Raw genomic sequence first — 23428 nt, 5'->3', positions numbered from 1 at the left:
CCACTTGGGGGCCCAGGTGAGGGAGTTACGCTCATTCTTTGGTCCGGTGTGTCTGCTGAGTTCTCGGGTCTCTTTGTACTCTGGGAATCAGTCTGTGTCCTGCATGGACGGTGCTGGAGAGGTGGTGCGGGACAGGCGATGCTGTTCAAGTGACCACCCAGGAGCACAGTGAGCCTCCACCCTCAAGAAGGAGTCACAAGCTGCTCGATTCTGTGGGCAAGGCACAGTCAGGAAGGCCAGTGTGACACGCATGGAGACACTCAGGGCCCCTGTGAGTTCCACAGCCCTGGCCATCCTAGCAAGGCAGGTCACCTTCGCTGCGCTGCCGGACCCTCTCTGAGGGCAGCACGGGGGGGGGGTGTCTCAGAATAGGCTCTGAGAGGACCCCCAAAAGCCTTACTCCTGCACCTCTAGGCTGCCTGGGGCCACTGCTCTCCAGGGACAGGGACGCTGGCTGCCTCGTCCCCCAGCAGCTCCTGGGGGAGACGTGGGAGGTCGTGAGGAGTGCCAGGGGAAACTGGGAAGGAGAGGGCAGGATGTGTTCAGGGCAGAATGAGGCTGGGAGGGTGGGCTAGGGGGTCCCTTAGCTCTGGGTTAGGTCAGCACCTCTTGCAACATACGTGCGTGCACACACACGTGCACACACACAAGCACACGCTGACCAAGGCCAGCACCCCTTTCTCGTACCTTCCTCCTCCTCCATTCTTGCTATGAATTTCTCACCAAACAAGCTCCATTAATCGTCTAATAACCGGATTAATTAAGGACGCTGAAAGTAAACAGCAAGAAGGTAATTTGTTCCTGATTACTGTGTAATTGCGGGAGGACGGACTTATTTGCATATGCAAAGAGGGCCCCAAGCAGAAAGACAATGCAGGCGAGGAGGTGTGTTCCGAACTCCCTTCTTCCCCCTTTTCCCTTCCTCTGGCCTCAGGCTCTGGGCAGCCCAGGCGGCCCTGCTCCGATGCCAGCTCTCGGAGCCCTCTGCCCACCGGTGCCTCCAGCCCCTCCCCCCTGGAGCGTGGGCCCCTCGCTCAACACAGGAACCGGATTCCGGCCTTGTCCATGGTCCAGTGGGCCTGGACCACGGCCGCAGAACACGACGGGGAAAAGGCCAGGCCCTCCTAGCCCCTCAGGGGGAGCGAGGGACCTTTTGGGGTGGTGGAGGGCTGGGTACGAGCTTGCTGGACATCACTTTCCACTTGCGTCCGGGATTTGCAGACTATGCATCTTCCAAGGCCCCCTCCGCTGGGAAGCCGCCTGGGATCGCCCGTGTCCAGTTCTGGGAAGAGCTGCCCACAGCTGCGGCTGGACCTACGTGCAGTCTAGGGAGAGGAGGCTCCTCTGGCTCCCTTACGGAGGCTAGGGCTCAGGCTTGGGGGAGCTCTCGGAGCTGGGGCGCCGCTGACCCCCCACCCGCCCCTGGCCTCAGACTTCAGATTGTTTTCTGATGGCGGCCTCTGTCTGTCCTGAACTCAATTTGCGTTTTCAAAGCGGCTAATAGACGCATTAAAAAATCCATTTGCGCTCAGGATTGAATCTGACGGAGCGGGATCAATCCGCGGAGGACGCCCCCGCCCCTCCCGAGTCGCCATGGAGACCGGGATGCCGCCCGCGACCCTGCGAGGGGAGGGGTCTTCTCCGGGACGCCAGCCCCCACGCGGTGGCCCTGTCCCCACCCGCGGGCTGGCTCCTCTACACCCCACGCCCAGCCTTTTCTATGACCCCATGCTCCTCAGAGCTCCTAGGACAAGTGTGCGAATGCTGTGTGATCTTAGACCCAGCCTGTAGCTCCCCACCACACGCTGCCTAAGGGCTCGGCCACTGGGTTTGAGAAGCTCTTCAAGGTCTGGGCTGGGTTCAAACCCTGGTTCTGCTTCCTGTGGCTGAAACAGGCAGCTTGTCACGCCTCTGGGATGGGCCCTGCAAGGTTAGGGGAGGGGAAGGGAGGAGAGACACACTGGGGAAACAGAGCTCTGTATTTTCAGCCTTGGTGGAAATACACACACACACACACACACACACACACACACACACACACACACAGAATGAGAGAGAGAGAGAGGGAGAGGGAGAGGGAGAGGGAGAGGGAGAGGGAGAGGGAGGGAGGGAGAATGGGCGCGCCAGGTCTCCAGCCACTGCAAATGAACTCCAGACACATGCGCCCCCTTGTGCACCTGGCTTACGTGGCTACTGGGGAATTGGTTCCTCAGTCTTTGCAGGCAATCTCCTTAACTGCCGCACCATCTCGCCTGTCCCAGACATGGTTTCTTTGGAGAGAACAGTTTTACATGGTCACTCTCTCCCTATAAAGCAGCCTCTATTCCCCCAACACTGGGGGGCCCCTAGACCAAGCCCCACAAGACAGGAGCCTGCTGTACTCCAGCAGCAACCTCCTGGTGGGAAGGAACGCTGGAGCTCAGCCCAGGTGCCTGCGTGTCAGGAATGGGAGGGAGGCTGGGTGGTTCCTCCCCCGCCCGGTGACGCTGCACCTCCGCGCCTCCCCACTTAATCCGCGTGGCCGAAGTCACACTCGTCCTGCTCACCCGGCCTGTGGGGTTCAGGGGTCTGGCAGACAAAGCGCGGAGTGTGGCGACCTGCGGTGGCTGGATGGAAGGGGGCGACCCCCTCCCTTTTCCTGCTGAACTCTGGGATTAGCGTGGCTGGCAGGACTGGGGGCCCCCGAAGCTTCCCTTGCCAGGGTCTTTGTGGTCAATGCAAAAACGCAATTCTCAGCCTGGCTGTGGTGGCGCACGCCTTTAATCCCAGCACTCGGGAGGCAGAGAGATAGGAGGATCGCCGTGAGTTCGAGGCCACCCTGAGACGACATAATGAATTCCAGGTCAGCCTGGGATAGAGTGAGACCCTACCTCAAAAACCAAAACAAAACCATTAAAACCCTCACAATTCTCCCCTTAAAAGGAATAAGTTTATTCCAGAGCCAAGTGTGAGGGACCATGGCTGGGGAATGCAGATTCAGGTTATCCCAAATTCTGTGTTCCAAGGTGGAAATGGTTTCATGAAGTTTTTACAGTCGCAGAACAAAAGAAAGTCATGAATCAAGGCACTTTTCAAAGATAACCATGGAACATCAGGTAGATGGAACATCAGGTAGGCGGTTACAGCAGAGCTCTGTTGCAGGCCTCCTCTGCCGTAGCCTCCGAGCTGCCTGATGACATTCCTAGCTTTGGGTTGGTGGAAGCTGGTGGTCTGCTCGATAAATACCTTTCAAAGCTCTTACCTGACAGTTGAAAGGACGGATGTTGGGTAGACACAGGCGGCAGGCCATGGATGGCTATTCAGGGTCTAAAGGATAATTTATTTGGCTTTGGATCTGCAACATCCCAACTCTCCACAATCACATAAAGTTATTTGCTTAAGAGGGAGAGAGGCGGTTGGAGGGTGGGGGAGAATGGCCCTGCCAGGCACTCCTGCCACTGCAAACAAACTGCAGACACATGTGCCACTTTGTGAATTTGGCTTTACATGGGCATTGGGGAATTGAACATGAGCCATCAGGCTTTGTAAGCAAGAACCTTTAACCACTGAATCATCTCCCAGTACACACCCCCTAACATCTTGTAGAATCTTTTTTCTTTTAAATATCTTTATTTATTTATTTGCAAATAGAGAGAGATAGGAGAGAGACAGACAGAGAGAATGGGCACATTAGGGCTTCTCGCCACTGCAAATTAACTCCAGATGCATGTGTCACCTGGTGCATCTGGCTTATGTGGGTCCTGGGGAATTGAACCTAAGTCTTTTGGCTTTGCAGGCAAGCACCTTAATCGTTAAGCCATCTCTCTGACCCATAAGTTTTGACTTTGGCAAGAGTGGACCCCAGGCTCTGTTAAAGAGGAGGGTCAGCTACCTACCCAAGAACACACACACCAAGGTCAGAGAAGGCTGGGTGAGACCTCTGGGACTCACCATGAGTCCAGGCTATCAGATGACGAGAAACAGTGACCCCCCAGGGATCAGCTCCTGCGTGCTGGGATCACCGGCGTGTGTCACCACACTTGGTTCATGCGTGCTGAGGATGGGATCCAGGGCTTCGTGCATGAGAGGCGAGCATGCTACGGACTGAACCCTAGCCCCGACTCTTTATCTCAGTATTTAATGAGGACTCACAGGGACATGTAAGGGGCAGGCCCTTCTGCAGCCACCAGGAAGAATTACAAACAGATGGCATGGCACGTCACGTCAGACCTTTGCCAGAGGAAAGCCAGCGCATCTGCACAGATGTGAGGAGGGCGGCTCTGCCAGCCTTTTGTAGAGCTTGTGGCCTTGTCACCCAGCTCCAGGAAGGGCAGAGGCCCACGTAAAACCCAGAACCCAAGCCGGTCAGGAGGCAGAGCACCTTTTTACCCCGTGTCAAAGCTTTATACCATTTTGGTGGGTGAAGAGGAAGCCCTGAGGCAGGAGGACGACTCTCAGAGGCATCGGTAGAGTAAATTCTACCCTGTGCTGTTTGCTGGGGCCTCCTGGGTCTCGTTGTCTTTGTGGGCTGAGCGTGGGAACCTACGTTGTCAGCCGGCTACTCAGAAAGGCCAGCGAGGGACTGGAGAGGTGGCTAAGCAGTTTAGGTGCTTGCCTGCAAAGCTTAACGACCCGAGTTTGATTCCCCAGCACCCATGTAAAGCCAGATGCACAAAGAGGTGCATGCATCTGGAGTTCATTTGCAGTGGCTGGAGGCCCTGGCATGCCCATTCTCTTTACCTGCCTCTCTCATCTGTTTCTGCTTGCAAATAAATAAATAAAAGCATTTTAAAAATAGTTTTAAAAAAGGGGTGGTTCTGGTGGTGGCTGGAGAGATGGCTTAGCAGTCAAGGTGCTTGCCTTTGAAGTCTAAGGACCCAGGTTTGACTCTTCAGGATCCACGTAAGCCAAGTACACAAAGAGGCACTCGCATCGGGAGTTGGTTTGCAGTAGCTAGAGGCCCCAGTGCACCCATTCTCTCTCTCTCTCTCTCTCTCTCTGAAATAAATAAGTAACTGTTTTTTTTTTTTTTTTTTTAATCAGGCCACTTAGAGCAGGGAGATAGCTCAGTTGTTAAAAGCACTTAGCTGTATAAGCCTGAGCCAGTGTTTGGATCCCCAGGACCCATGTAAAACCCAGCTGGTGCTTGGATGCAGTAGAACGGGGCTAATTGTGGAGGGTTTTGCCCCCTCCGCCCCCGCTTTGCCGTGGGTGACATTGAGCTGCCCACAGGGCTGACTGTTCTGTGCAAAGCTGCACTCTTCGCCGATGACAGATGCCTTTCTTTGTCTGTCCTTGTTCTCAGGGAAACAGTGGCCTTTCGTACCCTAACAATGAGCTACAGTGTCACCTATTCCTGGGAAAAGGCACACGTCACAAGACCTTTTAGTTGGTAATTTTTCTCTGGAGTTACAGAACCTGGAACAGCCAGTGACTTGCAGAGAGCCTCCTGCCTGTCAGAAAATCAGGGCACCCAGGCTTTGGAATTCCCCTGGGAACGGGAACTCCCACATGCCCCCAGGACTCCCTGTAGAAGCCGCAGCCTGCGAGCACCCTCCCGGGAAGGCAGTCCTTGCCGGCCTACGTCCCCCCTTCCCAAAAAACCTCCCACTTGTCCTGATAACTGTTCTTGTTATCTCACTCGTCTTTTGTTTTCATTTTTGCTGGCCTGCCCTCTTTCCCCTTATTTATTTATTTGAGAGAGGCAAAGAGGCAGGTAGAGAGAGAGAATGGGTACACCAGGGCTTCCAGCCACTGCAAACAAACTCCAGATGCGTGTGCCACCATGTGCATCTGGCTTACGTGGGTTCTGGGGAATCAAACCTAGGTGTTTAGGCTTTGCAGACAAGCACCTTAACCACTGAGAAATCTCTCTATCCTCATCCCCTCATTTTTATGTGTGTGTTTATATATGAACACTGTGTCTATGGACGCCTATGGGAGTGTTGGTCCTTTCTACCTTGAGTCAGGTATCTCTTGTTGCTTGCCAGTATGAATTCTTTTGAGTTTAAAAAAATTCTTTTTGAGAGACAGAAAGAGGGAGAAAGGCTGAGAGAGGGAGAGAGAATGGGCACCCTGCGGCCTTTCAGCCGCTGTGACAAGTGTGACATTGCAGGCTTGTGTCACTTTTGCATCTGATTACACATGGGACCTGGAAATTCAAACAAGTGTTCTTAGGCTTCACAGGCAAGTGACTTAACTGCTAAGCCATCTCTCCAGCCTGCTTTTGAGTTTTCATTTGTGACATCAGGTAGGAGCCAGGTTTCTTTTTTTTTTTTTTCTTTTTAAAAAATATTTTCATTTTTTAGACAGACACAGAGAGAATTGGTGGGCCAAGGCCTCAGCCACTGTAATTGTTGAATTCCAGACGATTGCGCCACCTAGTGGGCATGTGTGACCTTGCACTTGCCTCACCTTTGTGTGTCTGGCTTATGTGGGATCTGGAGAGTCCAACATGAATCCTTAGGCATCACAGGCAAACGCTCCAACTGCTAAGCCATCTCTTCAGCCCCAAGGCTTCTTTTTTTCCTCCCTAAATGATCTGATTGGTCCAGCTGGCCCAGTGCCACACTTAGGAGAGACAACCCTTCCTGCAGGGAACACAGCACTGGCCAGGAGCGCATGGCTCTAGTTTGGAGTTCCTCCGTTCCCTTACACGGGTTTATTTGTCTGCCTTGGAACCCGAGCACCACATCTTCAGTGCTGAAAGTTTCAGAACTTTGGAAATGAGGTTGATGGTACTGTCCCCTTTGTTTTTCCTCATGGCTGTCTGGCTCTGGGAGGCACTTGCAATTCCAGTGCTGGGGTGTGTGGGAAGGGGAGTCTAGGGCCTGCCTGGCCCTACATTTCAGAATAGGCTTGTCAGTTCCCACAAGCCCTGCTGGAATGTTGATCTCATGCACTGAATCTGCACATGAGTTAAAAAAAAAATAGTGGGGGGAATGTTTCAAGGCAGGTTCTCACTCTAGCCCAGACTGACCTGGAATTCACTCTGTAGTCTCAGGCTGGTCTTGAACTCATGGCAATCCTCTTCCTATCTCTGCCTCCCAACTGCTAGGACTAAAGGTGTGCGCCACCACTATGTTGGGTCTTTAAAAATATTTTTATTTATTTATTTATAGGACAGAGGACGAGAGAGAGAGAGGGAGAGAAAGAGAGAATGGGTGTGCCAGGGCCTCTAGATGTTGCAAAATGAACTCCAGGTGAATATGCCACCTTGTGCATCTGGCTTTATGTGGGTACTGGAGAACTGAACCCCGGTTGTGAGGCTTTGCAAGGGAACACCTTAACCACGGCGCTGGCTCTCAGGCCTGCACGTGGTTTTACCTCCATTGTTTTGCTTTCTGCCTTAGGTCAGTGGGGGCGTTAGCTGGCCTGGTGCTCTCCGCTCGCTCTGCGGTGCCCCGGCCTTGCAGCTATCCTCCTGCCTCCGCCTTCTGCAGTGCTGAGACGGCAGGTGTGCACCACGGCACCTGACCGGAGTTTTCTGTTATTATTATTATGATGATTTGCTTTTAGACAGGCTCCTGCCAAATAGCTCAGGCTAGCCCAGAGCTCATTAGGTAGCTTGTGCGGGCTGTCCTCACGGGGTGCTCCTCCTCCTCTGCCTCTTGAGGGCTCGATGACGGGCCTGCGCCTCTGCCTCTGCTGGCGTGAACTCCCTGCTGCCACTGGCTTTCCACGCTCCTCGTGCCCTGGTATTTTATGCCAGCCTCCTCTCCGGGGCATTGGCACCCCACCCTGCCCCCTTTGCCCTGAGGTGTGGGGCGGGGCAGCAGGTCCAGAGGCTTCAGGGCTGCCACAGGGCCAGGCCAGGCTGGGTGCTGCCATTCCCAGGCTAGCCCACCCACTCAGGCTTCCAGCTTATTAAACCCAGGCCGGTGCCAGCTTTGCTTCTAACTTTTTGCTGACAGAAGCAGTTTCTTTCTAGGTTATTCCTAAAGGGGATAATCTCTTATCTTGCTGAGTTTTCATGGAAGACAGTGATCTTACAGTATACTATACAAAGAGGTCCAGTGACCCCTCCCTGCAGTCCATCTTCACATGAGGGTCAAGTTTATATTTAATTAATGTGTTTATTTGAGAGAGAAATAGAGAGAGAAAGAGAGAAAAAGACATATGAGAGAGAGAGAGAATGGGCACACCAGGGCCTCTAGCTACTGCAAACAAACTCCAGACACATGGGCCACTTTGTGCATCTGGCTTTATGTGGGTACTGGGGAATCAAACTCTCTGGTTGTTAGGCTTTGTAGACAAGCTCATTATCCACTGAGCCGTCTCTCCAGCCTGGATTTGGGTTTTCATAGAGGGCATGAGGTATGCAGTCCTGGTCAGGTGAGGTCTCCTCCACCATTGTCTCTGCCATTGTCTTCCCGAATCTTCCTTGAGCCAAGTTCCCCTCTCTGGGTGGCACCGGGCTTCAGCCTTTTCCCTCTTCCAGCATGACACTCCTGGGGAAGTTCCATTTTTGGGGGGAATCATTATCAGCCAAAGAGAGGGGCACCAAGCATTTATTTAGAACTTCTTCCCTCGGGCTGGAGACATGGCTTAGCATTTAAGGCACTTTTCTGCTAAGCTCAGGTTCGATTCTCCAGATTCCATGAAAACCAGATGCACAAGGTGGCACATGTACTTGGAGTTTCTTGGCAGAGGCTAGAGGCCCTGGCGTGCCCATTCCCTCTGTCTCTCTTCCTCTCTCTCCCCCTCTTTCTCTTTGTGTAATAAAAATTAAAAGAAATTTAAAAACAAAAGCTATCTTCCCTCCTGCCAAGATGGTTGCAATGGGTGGTCCCCATCCCAGGTAAAGTTTTGGGAGGGCTTCCAGGAGGAGGTGGCATGCCAGGCAGAATCTGGTTGGATGGGAGCTCTGTACTTGGGAGGGCTACTGAGAAGAAAGGCAAAGGGAGGGGGAGGCCCAGTGACCCGGAGTGATCCAGCGGAGTGACCCAGCTTCCCCGCGGGCTAGAGCAAGCTGCTCCCCAGGCATGCTGGGAAGATCAATACTTGGCTGAGTCTCCAGGCACCGCGCCTCAGGACTGTGTTCAGAAGCCAGGAGCGCAGCGGGCCCGGCGAACCTGGCAGTGGGGAGGGCCGGGCATCCACAGCCCCACAGAGGGGCCCTCACAGGGTCTTTCGTCATTAAATATGCTGGCCTCTCTTCCCTTGGCATGTGGCTTGTCCCCTGCAGACTCTACTGTAGGCCAGCCCCATTCTTGTTTTTTTTTTTGACTTTTATTTATTTATTTTTCTCTTTTTTTTAAATTTTTTAAAAAATTTTTATTAACATTTTCCATGATTATAAAATATATCCCATGGTAATTCCCTCCCTCCCCACCCCCACACTTTCCCATTTGAAATTCCATTCTCCATCATATTACCTCCCCATCTTAATCATTGTAATTACATATATACAATATCAACCTATTAAGTATCCTCCCCCCTTCCTTTCTCTTCCTTTTATGTCTCCTTTTTAACTTACTGGCCTCTGCTACTAAGTATTTTCATTCTCACGCAGAAGCCTTGACTTTTATTTATATATCTTTATTTTATTTTATTTTTTGGTTTTCTGAGGTAGGGTCTCACTTTAGCTCAGGCTGACCCCATTCTTTTTTTTTAGCATCCCTTATTATTTTTATTTTTTTCAGGCAAGCCCAACAGAGTGGCTTTTTAAAATACTTTTCAAATTTTTATTAACAACTTCCATGATTATAAAAAATATCCCAGGGTAATACTCTCCCTCCCCCCACTTGAAACTCCACTCTACATCATATCCCCTCCCCCTCTCAATCAGTCTCTCTTTTATTTTGATGTCACCATCTTTTCCTCCTCTTATGTTGGTCTTATGCAGGTAGTGTCAGGCACTGTGAGGTCATGGATATCCAGGCCATTTTTGTTTCTGGGGGGAGCACATTGTAAGGAGTCCCATCCTTCCTTTGGCTCTTATATTCTTTCTGCCACCTCTTCCACAATAGACCCTGAGCCTTGGAAGGTGTGATAGAGATATTGCAGTACTGAGCACTCCTGTCACTTCTTTCCAGCACCATGATGCCTTCTGAGTCATCCCAAGGTCACTGCCATCTGGAAAGAAAAGATTCTCTATCCAAAGTGAGAGTAGGATTAATATAAGGGTATGAACATTAAGAGAAGTGCTTACTGGGCACTTTGATAAGCATAGTATATACATTTAGCCAGACAGCAGCAGACATTATACCCCAAGGGCTCATGACTACCCCTACTTTAAGTTTTCAGTGTCAGGGATGTATTCCCTCCCATGGAGCGGGCCTCCAGTCCAATTAGAGGGCAGTTAGTTTCCACCATAACAGATGTGCTACTATTGCACCCATTGGCTCATTTGGCCTGGCTAGCCAATTATAAGGCTTGCAATGTCCACTGTTAAGTATCTTCACTGGTGATTTCTCTTTCTCCCATTGAACTGCATGCAGAATGGCTTCTTCCAGCTTTCCATCAGCTGGTCTACATGGAGGAGGTTTTCAGCTCAGCTCCAGCAGTATTTCTCAGTGACCTTGCAGCCCAAGTATGTGGAGTCTTTAGCAATAGGGTCTTACCATCACTTCCAGGTGGGAAGCCAACGGCCTCAGCAATGGCCTATGATGTTTTGGGGGCATCAGGGACCTCTCTGGCCAACAAATCACTGGAAGGTATCCCATTCCTGGCACTGAAAATTTTCTAGCAACAATGTATGGCTTCTGAGTGTTCCATTGTCCAAAAAAGTAGGTTTCCATATGACTTGTTTATATCCTCTTAGATTTTGATTAGCCCTCTCCCCACCTTTCCTTTACTCAGTCTCTTTCCTGACCTCACTTGGGCCTTTTACCCTCATTAATCTATTCTTCTACTTACATATATACAATACCATCCTATTAAGTCCCCCTCCCTTCCTTTCTCTTCTCTTTGCATCTCCTTTCTAGCTTACTGCCAGCCCCATGCTTGAGACCCTGCTCCTCCCATACCCAGCCCTCACTCAGTGGGCAATGCCTGCCCCATCGCCACCTGTCAGGATTCCAGCCAGAGCCACAGGCCGCCTCTCTGTGGGGGTCACCATGAGGACTGACTAGGAAGGGTGGCAGTGGCCAGGTAGGTCAAGGGCCAAAGGACCAAGAGCCTAAGGGGAGGAACGGAGGAGAAGGACCGTCCTGGGGGAGTCTTTGTCTGTCAACTGGCTGAGTCTAGAATTATCTAGGTGCTTGGAGAGGCACGCCTCTCAGTGTCTGCGAGTGTTTCCAGAGAGGATGACTGAATGGGAAGCATTACTCTATACGTGCATGGCACCATCGCATGGGCTGGCGGCCTTGGATAGAATAGAGGAAAAAAGGAGAAACCAGCTATGTGCCAGCCTTCCTCTGTGGCCGGAGGTCTTGTCTGGACCGGGCATTTTAAGTTTCTTGGTAGGGTCAGATTCAAAGAACTGAAAAAGTGCACACAGATAACAAAGCAGCAAGAAGCTTTATTATTATTATTTTTATTTTTGAGGTTAGGTCTCGCTGTAGCCCAGGTTGTCCTGGAATTCACTATGTTGTCTCAGGGTGGCTTTGAACTCATGGTGATCCTCCTACCTCTGCCTCCTGAGTGCTGGGATTAAAGACGTGCGCCACCACACCTGGCTAAGAAGTTTTATTTAAAGGTAAAGAAAAGGGGCTGGAGAGATGGCTCAGCAGTTAAGGTACTTGCTTGCAAAAGCTAACCCCCATGTTCAATTCCCCAGTACCCACATAAAGCCAGATGCACGAAGTTGCATATGCATCTGGAGTTTGTCTGCAGTGGCTAAAGGCTCTGGCACATCCATTCTCTCTCTCTTCTTGCAAATAAATAAAAAACTTAAAAAAATTTATAATAAAAAGATGGGCTGGAGATATGGTTTAGTGGTTAAAGTGCTTGCCTACAAAGTCTAAGGACCCAAGGACCTGGGTTTGATTCCCCAATACCCATATAAAAGCCAAACACACAAAGTGGCACATGTGTCTGGAGTTCGTTTGCAGTGACTAGAGGCCCTGGTGCATCCATCCTCTCTTTGTCTTTCTTTCCCTCTCAGTCTGTCTCTCTCTGCTTGCAAATCAATCAATCAATCAATCAATAAAATATATATTTTTTAAAAAGGTGATTGCGGGACGTGGTGATGCACTCCTTTAATCCCAGTATATGTCCAATCCCACAATGCATCTGATTTTAGTCCTATGAACACTAACCACACATAGACGTGAGATAGGACCAGGGAATTCTTCCTAACAGCTCACTCAGAGAACACTCTGTCCTGCTGCGCATGCACCCAAGCCAGTCCAGGCCGCATAGGCCCATGCCTCTAGTTTCAGGGTGTCATTCTGGGAGGCGTTTGAAAGGAAACGACGCATAAAGGGGACTTACTAAGGCTTGCTGGGGAGGTGACTTACTGTATTGCTTGAAGTTGGGCGAACATGTAGCTCGATGAAGGTGGGGTCCCAAGTTGCCAGGTGAGCTGCTAGGAAAGGGGTATGCACGTAGCTGAAGCCAAGCAGACCCCGTGTGACGAGGCGTTCCCTGTGTCTGTCTGCCTGTGCCTGTGTCTGTCTGTGCCTGTCCCTGTGTCTGTCTGCCTGTGCCTGTGTCTGTCTGCCTGTCCCTGTGTCTGTCTGCCTGTCCCTGTGTCTGTCTGCCTTTTCCTGTGTCTGTCTCCCTTTCCCTGTGTCTGTCTGCCTGTCCCTGTGTCTGTCTGCCTGTCCCTGTGTCTGTCTCCCTTTCCCTGTGTCTGTCTTCCTTTCCCTGTGTCTGTCTGCCTGTGCCTGTGTCTGTCTGCCTGTCCCTGTGTCTGTCTGCCTTTCCCTGTGTCTGTCTGCCTGTGCCTGTGTCTGTCTGCCTGTCCCTGTGTCTGTCTGCCTCTCCCTGTGTCTGTCTGCCTTTCCCTGTGTCTGTCTGCCTCTCCCTGTGTGGTGGTGCACACCTTTAATCCCAGCACTTGGGAGGCTGAGGTAGGAGGATTGCTGTGAGCTCCAGGTCAGCTTGGGTTAGAGTGAGACCCTACCTTAAACAACAACAACAACAACAACAACAACAACAAGCCATACAAAAGAGCGGAGTTTCAAAGCGGAAAGGGGGAAGGGAGGGAATTACCATGGGATATTGTTTACAATTATGGAAGTTGTCAATAAAGAAGAAAAAAAAATACAAGAAAAAAATCAATCAAGTCTGTGGTCCGTTGCTTTGGGGCCTGGGGTGAGGCTGTCAGAACATCATAGTGGGAGTGTGTGGTGGAGAAAGCAGGTCACCTCATGGTGGCTGGAAAAGAAAAGACAAGAATGGTCAGAATTACTGAATTTGCCTCTGTGAGCTAACTTCTCTCCGTGAGGCCCTCACCTCTAATGGCAGCACAAGCTGGGAACCAGGATAAACAGAGGCTTTTGAGGGACATTTAATATCCAAACCAGGGGCTGGAGAGATGGCTCAGTGGCTAAGGCACTTGCTTGCAATGTCTGGTGGCCTGGGTCTGGTTCCCCAGGACCCACGTAAAGACCGATGCACAAAGTAGTGCATGAGTCTGGAGTTCGTTTCCAGTGACAGGGGACCTGGTGCGCCCATTCTCTCTCTCCCTGTCTACCTATTTCTCTTTCTCTCAAATAAATAAATAAATTTAAGAAAAAGATCCGAACCAATGCAGACCCAATCCTGTTTGTGGGCAGCTGAGGGTTGGGGGCTGGAAAGGGAAGGGGACAGAGGGCTCACCTCTTTCAAAGCTTGGGATGGCCTAGGGCCTCAGTTCTGGGGGTTTTGACCAAGGGCTTTCTCTCAGTGAAGGAAGAAACTGTGGGCGAGGCAGGCTGGTGTGCTTGTGTAATGCGTGTGTGTGTGTGTGTGTGTGTGTGAACACGTCAGAGGCTGCTGGAAATATCTGAGTGGTTAGAGAGGATGGGATGGCAGCAAGGGAGTTAGTTTTCCCCCCAACATTTTACTCTGAAAAGTTTGGACCACTCATAAAACTGGAATGAGTTGGACAGTGAAATGTCCATTTGCCTGTCACCAGACTCTCTGTTGGCCCTTCGTGAGGCTTATGTGATTGCCATCCCTGTCTCTCCGTCTTCCCACAGCTCTGGTTTTTGCTGCACCTCACAGTAGCGCAGACGTCAGATCCCTCCGACCTTCCGCGGGAGTGCCTGCAGCCAGAGATCAATATTCACTTGCAGCTCTTTTTTATTCTTAGAAATGTGTAGCGATATTTTCACAAAGTGAAACTCATAGACCTTACATGGATCATTCTAGAAGCTCTGAAAAATGCATACATCTATGTAATCCAAACTCTATCAAGATACAGAACATGACTGACCCCTAGTAAGACCTCTTGTGCCCTCTTCCAGAGGAGCCAGGGAATTGTGAACAGCAAGTTCTTGGTGTGTTTGGACACAGCATCTTGCTCTGTAGCCTAGGCAATTCGCAAACTCATGGTCCTCTTGCCTCCGCCTCCTAAGAGCTGGATGAAGGGTATGCACCAGGGTGCCTAGCTTTTTTTTTTTTGCTTTTTTTCCTTCAGTGCTGGGGACAGAACCCAGGCCCTGCGCCTACCGGGCAAGGTCTCCACTACCGAGACACATTGCTACCCACTGGGCGGTGTTCACCAATGCCCATCTTTCCTCCTTCCTTGGTGACAGAGTATTTGGTTGAGCACCGGCTGTCCCAGTGAGAACTACATTTCCCAGCCATCCTTGCAGCTGGGCGTGCTTCGGTGACGAAGCCTGGGTCTTGAGTATAACTATAGCATGATGTGGCCGCTTCTAAAGGCTTTCCTGAGAAGACAGCTCGGGACCCCAACCCACCCAGGGACTCCAACCCACCCCTTCCTTCTGTAAGTAGAGTTTTAGGGTAAAAGTCCCAGTTCTGGCAGCCCCAATGGGCTAGCCTCGACTTCCCATCCACATATGCCAACTAAAGAGATGAATAATGGAAACAAACAAACAAGGAGATTTAGGGCTCAGTGGTTAAGGCACTTGCCTCCAGAGTCTAATGACGCAGGTTTAATTCCCACATAAGCCAGATGCACAAAATGTCACATGTATCTGGAGTTCATTTGCAGTGGCTGGCATGCCCATGGTTTCTCTTTGATTGTAAATAAATAAAATTAAAGAAAAAACACAGAGATTTAATCAACATGTTAGGAAGAATAAAGGGATCCATAGACCCCCAAATTCCTCTTTGGGGTGCTGACATGAGCTTTATTTATTGATTTTTTAAAATGTTTTTTAAAAATTTTCTTTTTATTTATTTGAGATAGGGAGAGAGAGAGAGAGAGAGAGAGAGAGAGAGAGAGAGAGAGAGAGAGGAAGAAAATGGGTGCTCCAGGGTCTCTAGCCACTGCAAATGAACTCCAGAAGTATGCACCACCTTGTGCATCTGGCTTATGTGGATCCTGGGAAATTGAATCGAGGACCTTTGGCTTTGTAGGAAGCACCTTAACCACTAAGTCATCTCTCCAGCCTGATGATGATGATGATGATGATTTGTGAGACAAGGTCTCATTCTATGATTCAGGCTGGCCTGGAACTATGTAGTCCAGGCTAACCTCAACCTGAAGGCAATTCTCTCTCAGCCCCCCAAGGGCTAGGAAGGCTTGCAGGTGCGAATCACCCTCGGGAAGACCTGGGGCAGGGCGCAGGAGGCTCAGAACGAGGCAGCCTGGTCTACACAGGGTCTTGTGGGCAATTGCCTCAGCTGCTTTCTGCAAGGTGGTCCTCGGAAGTCCTCATCACTTGACAGGAAGAGCTGCTTCTCAGGAGATGCCATGCTCCCTTCACCGGTAAGTTCTGAGTGGCCATCAGACCTAGGCAGAGTCGAGCGGGGACCAAAACCACATAAAGGTGACAGGCAAAACAAAGGCAGAGGTATCAGGCTTCCATCCTGTGTTTAGATGCTTGCCAGGCCCAAGTGAGTTCAGGCTTTTTAGCAAAAGCAGCTTCCTCTTTTTAAAAAGATTTTATTTTTATTTATTTATTTATTAGAGACAGGAGGCAGGAGGAGAGAGAGAGAGAGAGAGTGGGAGACAGAATGGACGCGCCAAGGCCTCCAGCCACTGCAAACAAACTCCAGGTGCGTGCGCCATCTTGTGCATCTGGCTTACATGGGTCCTGGGGAATCAAACCAAGGTCCTTTGGCCTCACAGGCAAGCTCCTTAATGGCTAAACCATCTCTCCAGCACCCCTTTTTCTTCCCTGTGGAGATAAGGCCTCTTGTAGCCCAGGCTGGCCCCAAACTTGATATGTAGGGTCCTCTATGCCTGCAGGCAGCTTGGCTGTTTGCGGCTTTCCTCATCTTGGGGAGGGCCTTGTGAATCTTGTGCGCTTCCTGGGTCTGTGAGGCTCCTGCCCCCTCCAGGATGTTTGAATTAGGATGAAAGGTCCCCTCAGCAGCAGGGGTGGTGGTGGAGGGGTGAGACGCCGGCAGAGTCCCTGCTTTCCCTGGGACAGAAATACTCTGGATGGCTTCTTTCAGACTTTCATGTGAGACAGAAATAAACCTTCTTTAGTCACTGTCAGATGGCAGTCACCATTACAGTCAAACTTGAGTATCAAATGACAAACTTTGGTACCTTTTAAATGTGCCCTGTGAGTGACATTGTTGAGATACTGCACCCTGGTCCAAGAGAGGCTGGGAGACAAAAGTGTCTCTTTTATTAGGAAAGTTATGCCGTCATACCCCAGGCAGCATAATGGGGTTTGGAAGCCAGACAGAAGGGAGGGGGCTCCAGAAATCACAGGAACAAGGGGTCAGTACACCAGGGAAGAGCGCGATGGGGTGGCCAAGGCCAGAGGGAGAGGCGCTTCCGCTTCCGGAGTTTCTTGCTTTCGTGGTCTTCGGGGGAGGGGGAGCTCCCCAGCACCTGCAGAGAGCTGTGGGGAGCCAGGAAAGGACTAGACAGGACTCACGGCCATAACACAGGAGGTCTTGGGAGTCTCTGGTCCTGGGGAGCAGGAAGGATGGGTTGGACCTGGTTTCCACTGTGCTCACAGCAGCGGCAGGAGGAGAGGAGTGTCGGGGGAGACTGCGGGGAGCACGACTGCCCAGGGCGGGCGAGAGCTGGTCGTCTATGTTCCAGCACCTGCACAGGGACGCCGACCTCAGAAAGGAAATGGTGTGGCTGGAGAGGTTGCGCCAGGGTTAGAGGTGTTGCTTGTAAAGTCTGCAGACCTGGGTTTGATTCCTCATGCTCCTGGAGCTCATGGCAGGTGGCTGTGGTGCCTATACACACCTATACATACATACTCTCTCTCTTTTCCCCTCTCTGTCTCTCATAAATAGATAAAATATCATTTTAAATTATTTTTTAAATTTTTTTATTAACAACTTCCATGATTATAAAAAAATACCCCATGGTGATACCCTCCCTCCCCCCACTTACCCCTTTGAAACTTCACTCTCCATCATACCCCATCCCCATCTCAATCAGTCTCTCTTTTACTTTTGATGTCTTGATCTTTTCCTCCTCTTATGATGGTCTTATGCAGGTAGTGTCAGGCACCGTGAGGTCATGGATATCCTGGCCATTTTGTTTCTGGAGAGAGCATGTTGTATGGTGTCCTGCCCTTCCTTTGGCTCTTATATTCTTTCTGCCACTTCTTCCACAATAGACCCTGAGCCTTGGAAGGTGTGATAGAGATATTGCAGTCATGAACACTGTGGTCATTTCTTTTCATCACCATGATACCTTCTGAATCATCCCAAGGTCACTGCCATCTGAAAAGAGAAGATTCTCAACCAAAAGTGAGAGCAGCATTAATATAAGGGTGTGAACATTAACAGAAGTGCTTACTGGGCAGTTTGATAGCATAGTATATACATTTGGCCAGACAACAGCAGGCATTACACCCCCTAGGGCTCATGACTACCCCTGTTTTAAGTTTTCAGTATCAGGGATGTATTCCCTTCCCATGCAGTGGGCAACTCCAGAGGGCAGTTGGTTGCCCCCATAACAGACATGCCACTATTGCACCCATTGGCTCATTTGGCTTGGCTAGCCAATTATAAGGCTTGCAGTATCCACTGATGAGTATCTTAACTGGTGATTTCTCTTTCTCCCATTGAACTGCATGCAGAATGGCTTCTTCCAGCTTTCTGTCAGCTGGTCTACATGGAGGAGGTTATCAGCTCAGATCCAGCAACATTTCTCAGTGGCCTTGCAGCCCAAGTATATGGAGTCTTCAGCAATAGGGTCTTACCATCTATTCCTGGTGGGAAACCAAGGGCCTCAGCAATGGCCTATAACGTTTTGGGGGCATCAGGGATCTCCCTGGCCAACAACTCACTGGAAGATATCCCATCCCTGGCACTGAAAATTTTCTAGCAACAATATATGGCTCCTGAGTGTTCCATTGTCCAAAAAAGTAGGATTACATATGTTTTATTTATATCCTCTTAGATTTTGATTAGCTGTCCCTCCACCTTTACTCAATCTCTTCCCCAGACCTCATTTTGAGCCTTTTCACCCCCATTAATCTATTCTTCTACTTACATATATACAATACCATCCTATTAAGTACCCCCTCCCTTCCTTTCTCTTCCCTTTCTATCGCTTTTCTAGCTTACTGGCCTCTGTTACTGAGTTTTTTAAAAAAAATGTTATTATTATCACTTCTTTTTATTTTTAAATATTTTTTCTTAATTTTTATTAACAATCTCCATGATTATAAAAATATCCCATGGTAATACCCTCCCCCCACTTTCCCCTTTGAAATTCCATTCTCCATCATATCCCCTCCCCATCTCAATCAGTCTACTTACATATACACAATACCAACCTATTAAGTACCCTCCTCCCTTCCTTTCTCTTCCATTTATATCTCCTTTTTAACTTACTGGTCTCTGTTACTGATTTTTTTTCCTTCTCACAGAGAAGCCCAATCATCTGTAGCTAGGATCCACATATGAGAGAGAACATGCGGTGCTTGGCTTTCTGGGCCTAGGTTACCTCACTTAGTATAATCCTTTCCAGATCCATCCATTTTCCTACAAATTTCATAACTTATTTTTCTTTATCGCTGAGTAGAACTCCATTGTATAAATGTGCCATATCTTCAATATCCATTCATCAGTTGAGGGACATCTAGGCTGGTTTCATTTCCTGGCTATTATAAATTGAGCAGCAATAAACATGGGTGAGCATGTACTTCTAAGGAAATGAGATGAGTCCTTAGGATATATGCCTAGGAGTGCTATAGCTGGGTCATATGGTAGATTAATTTTTTGCTGTCTTAGGAACCTCCACACTGATTTCCACAATGGCTGGACCAGATTGCATTCCCACCAACAGTGTAGAAGGGTTCCTCTTTTTCCACATCCTCTCCAACATTTATGATCATTTTTTTTCATGATGGTAGCCAATCTGACAGGAGTGAGATGGAATCTCAATGTAGTTTTAATCTGCATTTCCCTGATGACTAGTGACGTAGAACATTTTTTTAGATGCTTATATACCATTTGTATTTCTTCATTTGAGAACTCTCTATTTAGTTCCATAGCCCATTTTTAATTGGCTTGTTTGATTTCTTATTATTTAATTTTTGAGTTATTTGTATATCCTAGATATTAATCCTTTATCAGATATATGGCTGGCAAAGATATTTTTCCCATTCTGTAGATTGCCTCTTTGCTTTATTCACAGTGTCCTTTGCCGTACAAAATCTTTGTAATTTCATGAGGTCCCAGCAGTCAATCTGTGGCTTTATTGCCTGAGCAATTGGCGTTCTATTCAGAAAGTCTTTGCCAAGACCAATATGTTGAAGGGTTTCCCCTACTTTGTCCTCTAGCAGTTTCAGAGTTTCAGGTCTGATGTTAAGGTCTTTAATCCATTTGGACTTAATTCTTGTGCATGGAGAGAGAGAAGAATCTATTTTCAACTTTCTACAGATAAATATCCAGTTTCCCCAGCACCATTGCTGAAGAGGCTGTCTTTTCTCCGAGTATTTTTGGCATTTTTATCAAATATCAGGTGGCTATAGCTACCTGGACTTGCATCTGGGTCCTCTATTCTGTTCCATTGATCTATATGTCTGCTTTTGTGCCAGTACCATGCTGTTTTTGTTACTATGGCTCTGTAGTATAGGTTAAAATCAGGTATAGTGATACCATCAGCCTCATTTTTGTTGCTCAGTATTATTTTAGATATTCGAGGTTTTTTTGTGATTCCAAGTGAATTTATGGATTGTTTTTTTCTATTTCCGTGAAGAATGCTGTTGGAATTTTGATGGGGATTGCATTAAATGTGTAGATTGCTTTTGGTAAGATTGCCATTTTCACAGTATTGATTCTTCTGATCCAGGAACAAGGGATGTTTTTCCATTTCCGAGTGTTCTCTGCAATTTCCCACTTGAGTGTTTTATAGTTTTCATTGTAGAGATCCTTTACTTCCTTGGTTAGGTTTATTCCAAGGTACTTTATTTTCTTTGATGCAATTGTGAATGGGAGTGATTCTCTGATTTTATCCTTTGTGTGTTTGTTGTTAGCATATAAGAATGCTACTGATTTCTGTGTATTTATTTTGTATCCTGCTACAGTGGCTGTAGGTTTTTATCAGCTCTAACAGTTTGCTGGTAGAGTCTTTAGGGTCCTTTATGTATAGAATCATGTCATCTGCAAATAATGATAACTTGATCTCTCCCTTTCCAATTTGTACCCCTTTTATGTGCATCTCTTGCCTTATTGCTATGGCTAAGACTTCCAGTACTGTATTAAATAAAAGTGAATTCCAGGTCAGCCTAGACTAGAGTGAAACCCAACTTGAAAAACGAACAAACAAGCAAAAACCAACAACAACCCCCCCCAAACAACAACAACAACAACAACAGAAAGACGTTCTGGGGCTGGAGAGAGGGCTTAGCAGTTAAGGTGCTTGCCTGCAAAGACTAAGGACTCATGTTCAACTGTCCAGGTCCCATGTAAGCCAGACACACAAGGTGATGCAATGTACAAGGTTGTCTGGAATTTGAGTACAGTAGCTGGAGTCCCTGGTGCATCAGTTCTCCCCCAACACCACCTCACTCATAAAAAAGCAGGGGGGCTGGAGAGATGGCTTAGTGGTTAAGGTGCTTGCTTGCAGAGCCAAAGGTTCTTGGTTTGACTCTCTAGGACCCAGATAAGCCAGATGCACAAGGTGGCACATACATCTAAAGTTCATCTGCAGTGGCTGGAGGCCCTGGTGTGCCCATTTTCTCTCTCTCTCTCTTTCCCTCTTTCAAATAAATAAATAAATAAATATATTTTTAAAAGGCCAATCTGTTGGTCTTGCCTCAAAGAAAAACCACCTTCTGTGGTGGAGACTTCTGCCTGCCCCTCCCATCCATCAGTAGCTGGTCTGCACAGAGGACCTAAGTCACATAGTAGGAACCCAAATTAACAGTAACTGAAAAAAGACAGAGAGACAAAGGTATGTTTCCTGCCTGGGAAAGCTGGGCCAACCCTACCACAGGTTTCAGCATCTGGCTCCCTTCTCTGCTCCTGATCAGACACTGACCATAGTTTCTGAAGACACAGGACACAGAACCTCATACCTGACTGGCCAGGGGACAACAGTGGCTAGGAGAGGAGATGCAGGTATCCCTCTGGTCCATACCACAGGGCCTGTACTATAGCCTTTCTGTAGGAGAGCCCATGCACAGTAGGCTCCCAGCAATAGGCATCTCAGGGCTGGCCTGTGTCCCTGATCGCATCTGTGCCTGGCTTCAAGTTGTCATCTCTGTCCCCAGACAGCCCCATCCTGGGCCAGGGATTTGGAGGCACATTCTCTTATCTGGCCCTGCAGCAGGTGGCCGACAGCTTCCTGCCCCCCCACTGACACCCCGGTATTGACACTCCACGTCTTAATCCTCTTAAGACTGTCATACTGCTGTCGGGCTCTGTGCCTGCTGCCCCTCGGACCTCCACCTCTGATCCTGGCTGGCATGTTTCTAGCCTTTTGCCTCTGTTCCCCAGCCAGGTCGCAGGAGCCTGGGCCTTGGCTGACAGCTCTCGGGGCCCAGGAGACGAGGGACAGGGTGAGAAGGGCTCTTTGAGCATCCTCCACTCCAAATCTTGGCAGCACTGCAGTCAGGCGTGCTTCCTGCATGAGCCTGCGAGCCTGGGGGGCCTGAGGCCGCCACGCGAAGTTGCTGGGCGTGGCCACGCGCACCTGCAATTTCAGCCCCGCGGCGGAGCAGAGCCCCCAGAATCCACAGAACCCTGCAGATGCCAGACCTGGTGCCGAGAGAGCCCAGCTCAGGCAGCTCAGCACAAGGCCGGGCAGAAGAGACGGAGCAGAACACCCGGCACTCCACCGTGGCCCCACAGGCACACACATGTGCACACTCCACATGCATGCTGTGTTTCACACCCACACGCAAGCAAATAGTTAAAAAGAAAAAAATCCAAACCTTTGGGCTGGAGAGATTGATCAGTGGTTAAAGGCACTCCTGCCCCCAACCCAACCCAGTTTGGATCCCTCGATCTCATGGGGTACATGTGTCTATAATCCCAGCTTGTCTATGGGAGGCAGAGTCAGGAGAACCTTGATGCTTGCGGGACACCTAGTGTGGTGTTTGCAGAGGGCAACAAGAAGACAGACCCTGTCTGAAACAAGGTGGAAGGCAATGACCGACACCCGAGGGTCTCCTCTGACCTCCACGTGCATTCCATGACACACATATACATGCCCAAAACACAGCCACCCTTGGACTGAACCATCATTAGAGTGGTAACAACTATGACCTCAATGGTAACCATGGTAACCATAACTGTAATACTCAGAACTTCTGCTTCCTGGGTACCCACTGATGACAGGTGCCATCTTCCCCGTTTCTTTGCTGATGTTTATGCAAAACACAGTTCTCACCTCAAAGGGATTAAGAAGGTTGATTCTGAACATGGGTCCAGATTACCCCAAATGCCTTGTTCTACTGTGGAAATGGGTTCATGGAGTTTTTATAGTTACATAACAAAAGAAAGTCATGAATCAAGGCACTTTTCAAATCCATGGTGGGAACATTGGGTAGGTGGTTACAGCAAAGCGGGAATTCTCTGCTCCAGGGCTCAGACGGTACCTGATGACGTCCTTAGCTTTTGGGTTGGTGGAAGCTGGTGGTTTGTTAAGTGGATACATTTCAAGGGTTTTGCCTGGTGGTCACAAGACCGTTAGACCAGAAACCCAGGGAGGCAATGAATGGCTATGGGGGGAGCTGTGGAGAACCCGAATAATTTGGCTGTGGATCTGCAACATCCCAACTCTCCACCTTCACAGAAGTTCTTGTCTGCGGTTGCTGGGTTATGCATGTGTGTGTAAATGTAGCGTGTGGGCGTGGCGTGTTCACACGTATGAGCCCGTGTGGCACCGCATGTGCTCACCTGTGGTGACGGGGGTGTGAGGTCGGGTGTCCTGCTGTCCTATTGCTCCTCTGCCCATTTTACAAGATATTTTATTAATTTGAGAGAGAGAATGGCCATGCCAGGGCCT

Source organism: Jaculus jaculus, chromosome 8, assembly GCF_020740685.1.
Source record: "Jaculus jaculus isolate mJacJac1 chromosome 8, mJacJac1.mat.Y.cur, whole genome shotgun sequence".
In the NCBI taxonomy this organism is placed as follows: domain Eukaryota; kingdom Metazoa; phylum Chordata; class Mammalia; order Rodentia; family Dipodidae; genus Jaculus; species Jaculus jaculus.
Note: the sequence above shows the minus strand (reverse complement) of the source record.